This window comes from Protopterus annectens, chromosome 5.part0 (genome assembly GCF_019279795.1).
Source record: "Protopterus annectens isolate FY-2018-M chromosome 5.part0, PAN1.0, whole genome shotgun sequence".
NCBI classification, from domain to species: domain Eukaryota; kingdom Metazoa; phylum Chordata; order Ceratodontiformes; family Protopteridae; genus Protopterus; species Protopterus annectens.
In genome coordinates this window covers 996,223,786-996,234,557 of record NC_056735.1, presented here as the reverse complement: position 1 = coordinate 996,234,557, position 10,772 = coordinate 996,223,786, and the positions used below count along the sequence as shown (strand labels likewise).

Below are 10,772 nucleotides of genomic sequence, written 5' to 3'. Positions count from 1 at the left end.
CCCATACAGCACCCCCTGTTCCCAGCAATTGTAGCTTTTTTTGTTGAATGTGTACTCACCAGATATCAAACTGTAGTAAAAACAGTGGCTTTAGTCATTTATTTCAACTTTGTTTCACACAAGCCAGTGACAGTAAAGCAGTTCACTGTGTCTCACAGAAATCAAAAATACATATTAGCCCTACAATGCCATGTGCACCAACCATCATATCCAGTTGTCTGCCAGGTCAAAAAAAAAAAAAGAAGAACTACGTACTTGCTACAGTACAGACCATTAAAATGAGCTGCACCCTACCAAAGGATTGCAGAAAGACATCTTCCCATAGTATGCCACCATTATGGTTGCTATAAATAGGGTTGTCTGTGGTACTAGTAGCAATTTTTCCCTTCTTTCTTAAAATAAATGCATAAGTAAAAATGGAGAAAAGCACCCCTTGTCTAAATGTTACCCTAGGCAGCTGCCTAGGTCACCTATCCCTAAAGGTGGCCATGTATTGAGGAAGGCAGAAGTCTCCCTCACATGCATGCTCCAGCAATTGAAAGTGAAATGGGACTGTATCTTGAAATGTAATATGTGCATGTATCCTATTTTGCAAATTGTTTTGCCAGTTAGTATTGGGGGTGGGGGCTCTACCCCCCTCATTACCCCCTCAACTTCCTGTAAGGGTTAAAAACAAAAAAAATGCACATATTACAGTGGAGTGGGGGCTGAGGCTTCACATTCATAGTCCCAGGACAGATCTGTGCACCTTATTTTTAATCATATTTATGAACTGTTCCAAATTTATTGGCCATCTTAATTTTGGCTCTGAATTTTAACCCTTGGGTTTTAAACCTGAATTCATTTTTTTAATTCAGATAAATGATAATTCACATTTTTTCCTCTCAACTTTCAATGTTAATAGCACCAATGTTTACAGTATCCATAATCTGGGTCTTTCCCTTTATTTTTTCTTTATTATTATTATTCTTCCCCAACTCTGGAGTTAACAGGTTATGAGCTACGTTTTGAAGGAGTTATTTATTTTCATTTGTTAGCCTGGGTAGCATCTTGCTCAAAACTTGCCTAATTACAGTCTCAACCCATTACATTTACAATGTGACTGCATTATGTTAGATTGTGCCAGTTAAATTTACAGTTGGACCGCATTACGATTACTGATTTTTTTTAGTTATTGGCTGTGTTTTATAGCGTTGGGTTCCCCTGATTGAAATAGAGATTGCATGTCACCTTGAGGCCAATCTAAGGAGGTAATACTATACTATCATTCATTAAGTTCTCATCAACATCTGTACAAACAATAAGGGGTACTTGTTCTCCACAAGACTGGTTTCATGCTTGCTGTTTTCTCTAGTATAGATTGGCCCTCCGCAAAATTTCCGGGCATAAGAGTGTTTAGCCAGTGAATTCCATTTTGTAGTACTCACGATTGCTATCTACCTGACAATTACAAAATGGTCATACCCCATATTGTTTTTAGAGTTGTAATCCTCTCTGTACAGAAGCTATATACATGTTTTTGAGGCATTAACCTAGATCAGGGCTGGTGTTAGCATTTTGGGGGCCCCTAGGCACTTCCAGTACAAGTATCATCCTGTCAAAGCCACACCTCCTAAGAAACCTTTTACTTTGTGCTGCAAACTTTTAGGAGTAGTATGCACAGACAGACCTGTAGCTACAACCTCTTACATTATACCAGGCCTATATACCACACTTTGTTGACCTGTCTAACAAAGGGACACTTACAGTTACTGGCATTTAGTTGGAATAATGATACATTACAACTGTATGTAAAGGTCTGGATTTAAATTAAGTGATGACTAGGCCTACTGTTTCAACACCCCCTGCACACCCTCCAGTCCTCTCTTCTGACCCCCCCCCCGTTTTGGGGTCCCCATACCATGCACATTAGTATCTTCTTCCTTTTCACACATTATGCCTTGCTCTCAGCTTTTTCAGGAAGCCATAACTTTCTACATGCATTGAAGTGCATTTTATTTTTTTTTTCTTTTTACACAACCTTTTCATCCAATAATGGCTTGAAAAAAATTATGATTAAGGAAAGAAATTTACTGTTGCTGTTCAGCTTTAGTTTTCCTTGTATTCTTTCAGCACACCTTTGCTGACGACAACTCAGTAATAACCATTTAGGAAATAACTCAATGAAGCTGGTGCCCCCAAAGCTGTAGTGGTTATATATGTGCCATGGGATGCATTTTAGAGCATTATCTCAGCATTTTACTCTAATGGTGGCCTAACCAAAAACCATGAAAAAGAAAAGAATTTCAGTCTTATTTTTTTCTTTCAAGGAAGACATAAGTTGCGCCCAAGGCTTAATGTTCAAAGATGACAAAATAGTACCTCACAATAAACTAACAAGCCAGTTGTGGGAATACATAGGTCTTATCTGAGAATACTGCCTGCCTCCCTAACCCCCCACAAAAGACAGTCACTGCCTATGCATCCCTCTGATGTTAAATGGGGATGAAAGCAGAGATTTAAATTGCCTTAGCCATATATTTCAAGTGACTGCTGATATACGTTTACATAGCGTGCTTCCTCACTCCTAACCCTCAAAGTCAGCCCCATGTATATGTGCCTGATGTGTGATTGTGAGAATAATTTCAGTTATATATTCTAATTTGCTGCTCCCAGACAGTACACCACCCCTACACAAGCTATAGTAACCTTTTTTTTTACACCTCTGAGGTCTGTGAGAAAAGTAAATAAACAATGACCTCACTGTCCTCAACTCTAACATAAGCTATAATGACTTCATGTGCACACCTCTAAGGTTTGAATGTGATGAAAATTAAAGTTGTAATAACCACACAATCCCCAGCCCCCCATAACCTACAGCAGCTTTCTGTGCACAAACTTTTGAGCAGTGCTGGTTTTAGAATGGGTGTGGTTGAAACCAGAGGCTATTGTCAGCTTTATCCTAAAAGGGTCATATCTCAGTACTCTTCAGGTTAAACAACTCAATCAGAAAATTGATACATTTTTGTCCTCATTTTTCTTCAACCAGCAATAGCTTCTGTGTGCATCCCCACGGAGTCAAGGATGATTAAGGGAGCACCCAGTACCCATTTATACAGTCTGGTGAGTAAGGACCACCAGACTCTAAGATCTAAGTGCCTGAATGTTCTGTGATATATTTTTTGTCTTACTTTTGAAATATAATTACTTGTTAGGTACACTTTTACTGCTATCCAGAAGAATGATGATTGACTTCAACAATTGTCTAAGGGGATCCAGTATTTGTCTGCCTGGGATGACATGATAGACAGACCATGATGCTTTGCCAGAGATGGCCTGCACCTGTCACCCTTGGGATTCCAGATACTGGCAAAGGCTCTTGCCACCCCTATAGTGCCTTTTTTAGGCAAGGTTTAAATGACAAATTCACCTCTGTAACAGGTACAAGCAAGCAAAATCTGAGGGTAATGCTATTCAATGCTAGAAGTCTAAACCTCAAAATGCACTCACTCAAGGCACTCCTTAAAATGGAGAACATCGACATCTGTGCAGTGACAGAGACCTGGTTCAAAGCTCCAGAGAGCACCCCTCCATTACCAGGCTATAATTCATACCACACCTTTCAGCCACCTAACCCGGAACGAAGCGCTAAAGGTGGAGGTGTGTCCATATTCATTAAGGATATCCACACCTCCAGGCTAGTTGCACAGCATAATGCATCCGAGATTATCCAAGTGCCACTAACTCTGGGCAAGACTGTAATCCAAACTGTAGCTTACTACAGACCCCCCCACCATGCCCCAGGATTCCCACTCCTCATTTCTTGATACACTGGAAAGTATTAGGGTACAACCCAACACCCTAATAATGAGCGATTTCAACTACCCCACCATTAACTGGGAAAACTACTCATGTACCAACTCTTTTGCTCAACATTTTCTGGAATTCATAAATTCCAACGCCTTGGATCAACTTATTCACACTCCCACCAGGGGCAGCAATATCCTAGACCTGGTCATTACCAACATGGGAAACCGGTGTTCCACATCAGAGGCCAATTCCTTGTTGGTCAGATCCGACCACAAGCTAATCACCCTAGACATCCACATCCCCCCCACCCCACCCCAGTTAGGGAAACCACTGTAAAAAACTTCTCCAAAGCCAACTTCACACTTCTTAAGACAGAAGTGGCAAACTTCATGACACCCATGCAGACGCCAATACAGGTACAACTGCTGAATCATACACAAATGCACTTTATAAGCACTTACACGAGTGCATGGATCATGCTATCCCTAATGGAACCAAGATGCTATCCTCCAAAAAAAGGAAGCCAATCTTTTGGTCCTCTGCTATAAACAAACTCTACAACAGAAGAAAGAAACTGTTGCAAAAAAGAGTAAAATCCCATGACTGGAGGAACTCCCTGGTCAACCTCAGTAAGAAGCTGAGATCCCTCATAAAATCCTCCAAAGCTAGTTATGAAAACAAAATTGCCAGTCTATAAAGACAACATCCTGGCAGATAGGTTCAGTACTAACTTTACCCCCCTCTCACCCCCTAAAGGGCCCGTATCTATACAGGAAGAATGCATAGTCCCTGTAATCACAACTTCACAGGTAAAGGCTGCACTCTCTAAAGCCAAAAACACAGCATCCATGAGACTGGACAATATCCCAGGCTGCATTTTACATGAACTTCAGAACAAACTGGCTCCCCACTTAAGCACCATGTTCAATAATAGCCTCGCATCAGGCTTTGTGCCCACTGAATGGCACACAGCAACAGTTATCCCACTCCACAAATGGGGAGCCACCATTGATCCCAGGAACTATCGACCTATTTGCCTGACGAGCCTGGTCTTCAAGGCCATGGAACGTATCATCATGGAACTCGTAAACAAAGACATTGTTAACCTCCAAACTCTGGATCCCACCCAGTTCGGGTTTGTGAAAGGCAGATCATGCCTCCTGAACCTGAGCAACTTCTTTGAGGCAGTCACCAAAGCCGTGGATGAGGGTAAGGTGGTTCACACAGCCTATCTTGACCTCGCCAAGGCTTTTGACACCATCCCCCATTCTGGAATTATAGCTAAACTCACTAAAATAAATCCCTACGTCACAAGATGGGTTGCCAACTGGCTCACTGACAGAACCCACACTGTAAAAGTTGCAGACTCCAAATCTGACCTCAAAGCAGTGACAAGTGGAGTACCACAGGGTTCCATCCTGGGACCTCTCCTGTTTGGTATCCACTTCTCTGAAGTACAGGCTAACACAGAAGGTCTCTGCCTAATGAAGTTCGTAGATGACTGCAAACTTGGAGCCATATTCAAGTCCCCAAATGATGTGGGCATCCTACAGAAGGACCTCGCCGAGACAGATGCCTGGTGTCAGAGCCATGGCCTCAAGCTCAATGCCAAAAAGTGCAGTGTCATCCCCTTTGGTAAAAACTCTGTACCCATGAACTACCACATTGGCAGCAATCTACTTAACACCTAATGCGTGATAAGAGACCTTGGGACCCAGGTGGACAGTAGTCTCTCCTTTGATAGTCACATCGCTACAGTAGTCAGGAAGTCCTTCTACATGGCACACCTCATCATAAAAGGATTCTCATCCAGGAAAAAAGAGGTCATTGTTCCCCTCTACTCGTCACTCATTAGACCCATTATAGAGTACAACTCCCCTTTTGGAATGTACCTCACAAGACATCTGCAGCAGCTGGAAAGGCCACAGAAGTACCTCACAAAGAGGATTACTGGCCTCAAACAAATGCCCTACACTGACCGCTTCAAAAAACTCCAGCTTTACAGCGTAGCATATCACCTACTCCGAGGTGATCTTTGCCTAACGTATAAAGCTATGTCAAACCCAGAGCTGTTGGACATGCTACACCTAAAGAAATCACAATCCCTCCGAGCCACATGCTCTAGGGACCTAAACCTTGTCACCACAATAAACAGGACATGCTGGAGAGATAGATTCCTGTCCCAGAGACTTCCTATACTCTGGAACAAGCTACCCATCTATGTAAAGCAAAGTTCTTCATTAGCACTCTTCAAGAAAAATCTTGATGAGTAGATGGGAAATAGGAAATACACCCCGGGGATCACTTCTGTGTCTCTGCTGGACAGTGGCACAGGAAAATAACTTTCTTGGGTGGCGTAAGCTATGGAACCTTGCTGGCTAGGCTTACATAGGCCCTTGGGCCAATAGCCTAGTACCTACCTATGAACCTACGTCAAGAATCTCAATGGCAACACTCAGATCTGCTCTGAGTTACAGCACAATGGCACTAAATATACAGAACCAACTAAAATTGCCAACATCCTGGCAGATAGGTTCAGTGCTAACTTTACCCCCCCTCTCACCCCATAGAGGGCCCATCTCTATACCGGAAGAATGCAAAGTTCCTGTAATCATGGCTGCACAGGTAAAAAACACACTTTCTAAAGCCAAAAACACAGCATCCATGGGACCTGACAATATCCCAGGCTGCATTCGACATGAACTACAGAATGAACTGGCACCCTACTTAAGTACCATGTTCAATCATAGCCTAACCTCAGGCTTTGTGCCCACTGAATGGTGCACCATGACAGTTATCCCACTCCACAAAGGGGGAGCCATGACGGACCTCGGGAACTGCCGCCCCATTACCCTGACGAGCCTGGTCTGCAAGGCCATGGAACGTATCATCATGGAACTCATAAACAAAGACATTGGAAATCTCCAAACTCTGGACCCTACCCAGTTCAGGTTTGTAAAAGGCAGATCATGTCTCCTAAACCTGATTGACTTCTTTGAAGCAGTCACCAAAGCCATAGATGAGGGTAAGGTGGTTCACACAGCTTATCTAGATCTCGCCAAGGTTTTCGACATCATCCCCCACTCTGGAATTATAGATAAGCTCACTAAACTAGGTATAAATCCTTATGTCACAAGATGGGTTGCCAACTGGCTCACGGACAGAACCCACACTGTGAAAGTAGCAAACTCCAAATCCGACTTCAGACCAGTGACAAGTGGAGTACCACAGGGTTCAGTCCTGGGTCCTCTCCTGTTTGGTATCTACTTCTCTGAAGTACAGGCCAACACAGAAGGTCTTTGGCTAACAAAGTTTGCAGATGACTACAAACTAGGAGCCATAATTGAAACTCCTAATGATGTGGACATACTATAAAAGGGCCTCACTGAGACAGATGCCTGCTGTCAAAACCATGGCCTAAAGCTCAGTGCCAAAAAGTGTACTGTCATCCCCTTTGGTAAAAACTCTGTGCCCATGAACTACCACATAAGTGGTAGTCTACTTAATGCCGAAAGTGTGATAAGAGACCTTGGGACACAGGTGGACAGTAATCTCTCCTTTGATAATCATATTGCCACAGTGGTCAGGAAATCCTTCTACGTGGCTCACCTCATCACAAAAGGTGTCTCATCCAGAAAAAAAGAGGTCATTGTTCCCCTCTACTCATCACTCATTAGACCCATTATAGAGTACAACGCCCCTTTTGGTATGTACCTCACAAGACATCTACAACAACTGGAAAGGCCACAGAAATACCTCACAAAGAGGATTACTGGCCTCAAACAGATGTCCTACGCAGACCATCTCAAAACACTCGAGCTTTGCTCCATTGCATATCACCTACTCAGAGGCAATCTCTGCCTAACATACAAAGCTATGTCAAACCCAGAGCTGTTGGATATGCTCCACTTAAAGTAATCTCAATCCCTCCGAGCTACACACTTTAGGGACCTAAACCTTGTCACCACAATAAACAGAACATGCTGTGGGGATAGATTCCTGTCCCAGAGACTTCCCATACTCTGGAACAGACTACTTATCTATGTCAATCAGAGGTCGTCATTAGCACTCTTGAAGAAAAATCTTGATGATTGGATGGGAAATAGGAAATTCACCCCAGGGATCACTTCTGTGGCTCTGCTCGACAGGGGCACAGGAAAATAATTTTCTTGGGTGGCGGAAGCCAGGGTACCTTTTTGGCTAGGCTTATATAGGCCCTAGGGCTTATAGCCTAGTACCTACCTATGAACCTGTGTCCTGGCATTATTAGGTGTGTGCACAACTAAAAATCAGTGATATTTTTTACACACACACACACACACACACACACACACACACACACACACACACACACACACACACACACACTAAGCCATAGCAGTACTCGTTTTGTACTTATTTCAGCAAACAGCAATACTTTTGTGCAACACTGGTATTGCCACACCAGATCAGTAACTCCTATCTAGCAACCTGTCAAACACCAGCAGGGGCAAGTCATTTATTTACCTCATTGGCAGTAATGCATACCTGTCACTGTCCCTGGTTTCACAGACCTTCCCTGATTTTGTTCATACATTTGCTTTCTCCTTCGTAAAAAGTTTGATTTGCTGGTAAATCATTCAAGAATACAAACAGTCCATCAATCCAGACATCTGAGTTTTCCACTTTTGCACAAAAATTCGTGGTGATGCAAAAGGTGTTATTCAATTAACTTTTAGAGCAAATTAGAGTACTATTTAAAATGTAGTCCTGATTCTAAGCCATTATTTTATTATTTTTGAGATTGCACTGAATTCTTAAGCAAAGGAATTGAGAGTTATAGTATCTGGTGTTCTGCTTTTATTCATAAAACTCCTTGAAAGAGAAAACCATCCCTGATGATCGTAAGTATCAGCTCTTCTTAAAACCAAAATTTGCACTGAGATAAGTCACACTGGGCTGCTGGATCTCTCTACTGCTTAACTGCTCATATTCATTATCAACTTCATTCTAACAGGGTCATATAACAGCCCTGTTCAGGTTAAAGAGCATAATTAGGAAATTAATACATTTCCTCTTCCTCATTTTCCCCAGCCAGCATCAGCTTTTGTGGGCACCCCACACAGTCAAGGATGATTAAGGTGTACCCCCTGCAGCCACGGGTATAGCAAGAACTAATGCTGGATATTAAGTTAGTTTTAGTGGAGAACATGTCCAACAGCAGGACTTAACTAAGCCAGGGGCACTATGTCAGTGATGCCTGTTACTTGACAAAACACTGTTACTACAACCAGAAATATCTTTGAATTTTAAAGGAGATATAAATAAGAGTTATTATCCATGTCATGTGGTTTAGTAAGTATACAAGAATGCTGTTGTAGCTTTTGTTGGTTTGACATACGTGTTACAAAATATCAGGGCAAGACAATTTGCTGTTGTTGGGGCCCCCAGCGATCTCAGGTGCCTAAAACCGGCTATGACCTAGATGGTTATAAACATAATATGGCTTGATAAACTCTAACGTTTCTAACACGTTTAGTAAAAAAAAAAAATACTCTTTATAGAGTAGAAAGAGTACACCTGGCTACACCCTTGTAACCTTCCAAAACAGGGTGTAGAGCAGTATTTTGGTTGGTTGTAGTTGTCACGTGTAGCGGAAGAGTTTCATGTCTAGTTGCCTTGAGACTGACAAGTGAGAGTAGTAGCCGGTTTTCAGTTCTGCAGTAAACGTTGGGTTGTGTGAATCGCTTGAATAGAGTATTTCGAAATGGGAGTTAAAATTCACGTGGAGTACTGGTAATATTTTTTTCTAGCAAAACTGACACTTTTTTTTTTTTTTTTTACTGCCACATTCTTTAAAGAAATGCATGTGATAGCATTCTTTGATGGGCCTCATTTGAGTTGTGTTATGCTAATGGCTGTCTCGTTATTAGTTCAGATTATATAACTGATCTTGTGGGTTTTTGTTGAGCCATATTCTTAAAGTTGTTTATCAAAAATTAAGGAGTACCAAAAGTGGGTAAGATTATTTTTTAGGATACTACTTGAGGACGAGCGTGCCTCGAGTATGCTAGCGTACACTAACCCCGCAGACAGAGATTTAAAGTCTCGGTTTCCGCAGTAGTAATTTGCACTTCTTCGGTTGGCACTGTGATACCTCATTTGTACTCGTAGTTTTTAATATAAGTAAATTGGTTAATATTCCGCCTTCTGCCGATGATTTCGTTTCTGTTCTAGCAAAACGACTTCCCTCTAAGTTTTTATTCTGTCATCCCCATTAAAGGGTTAAACGTGTCCTTTGGGCGTTGACATGCCTTGCATGAGTTAAAGGGACAATCCCAGGGATTTTTTTGTTTTGATTCAGCCTTTGTTTACATTTCACGTTTGCCTTTTTGAGCATGCTCACCTTTGGCTGAGGGGGGTGGGGGTAGATTGCCTGCAGGAAGTCTCTTAGGTGTTAGCCACATTCCATCACAAATTGCAGTTGTACTCACAACAGCCCTCCATGTGAGCCATTCATTAGTTTAATCTGTGCATTTTATCCATTGAAAAAATGAGCCTTTCAGGCATTTCATGACCTGACTGCTGCTGCTGCTCTAGAAAGCACAGCAGTATTTTTTGTTTCTAAAATCGGTTGGTTGCTGGAGTACTTTGTTTACCTTTTAGTGCAGTGTAAGTCACATCTTTACATAGAGGCAGGATTTTCAGAGAAGCTTATTAGCATACTGATACTGCAGGTCAGATGTCACAGACTTCAGTGTGAGATAGTTATTATTAGGAACTGCTAATAGTTCACCATTTGTTCTTTTGTATTTTCCTTCCCCCACCCCTTTTGTATTTTCCTTCCCCCACCCATAGTCTATTAGCTGAATGACTGGTTTAGACTCAGCCAGAGACACTATCTAGTCACACTCAGATCTGCAGCCTTTGCAGCATGGAAATTACATCTTTAGTATGTGCTTGTTTTTTTATAAAACTTAGTGGAATGATTACCCCAGCCTAGA

The 10,772-nt window shown here is 42.1% G+C and overlaps 1 long non-coding RNA gene across 2 annotated transcripts in view; it reads left to right on the top strand.

Annotated features, from left to right (window-relative positions):
• Positions 1-8,911: 8,911 nt before the first annotated feature.
• Positions 8,912-10,772, top strand: part of LOC122802919 — a 304,749-nt gene continuing 302,888 nt past the window's right edge. Inside the window, exon 1 of one of the 2 annotated variants that reach the window (XR_006365009.1) lies at positions 8,912-8,930. This is a non-coding gene — a long non-coding RNA (uncharacterized LOC122802919). Of the gene's footprint in view, positions 8,931-9,427; positions 9,565-10,772 lie in introns of those variants that run through there. The other variant, XR_006365007.1, reaches the window with a different exon arrangement.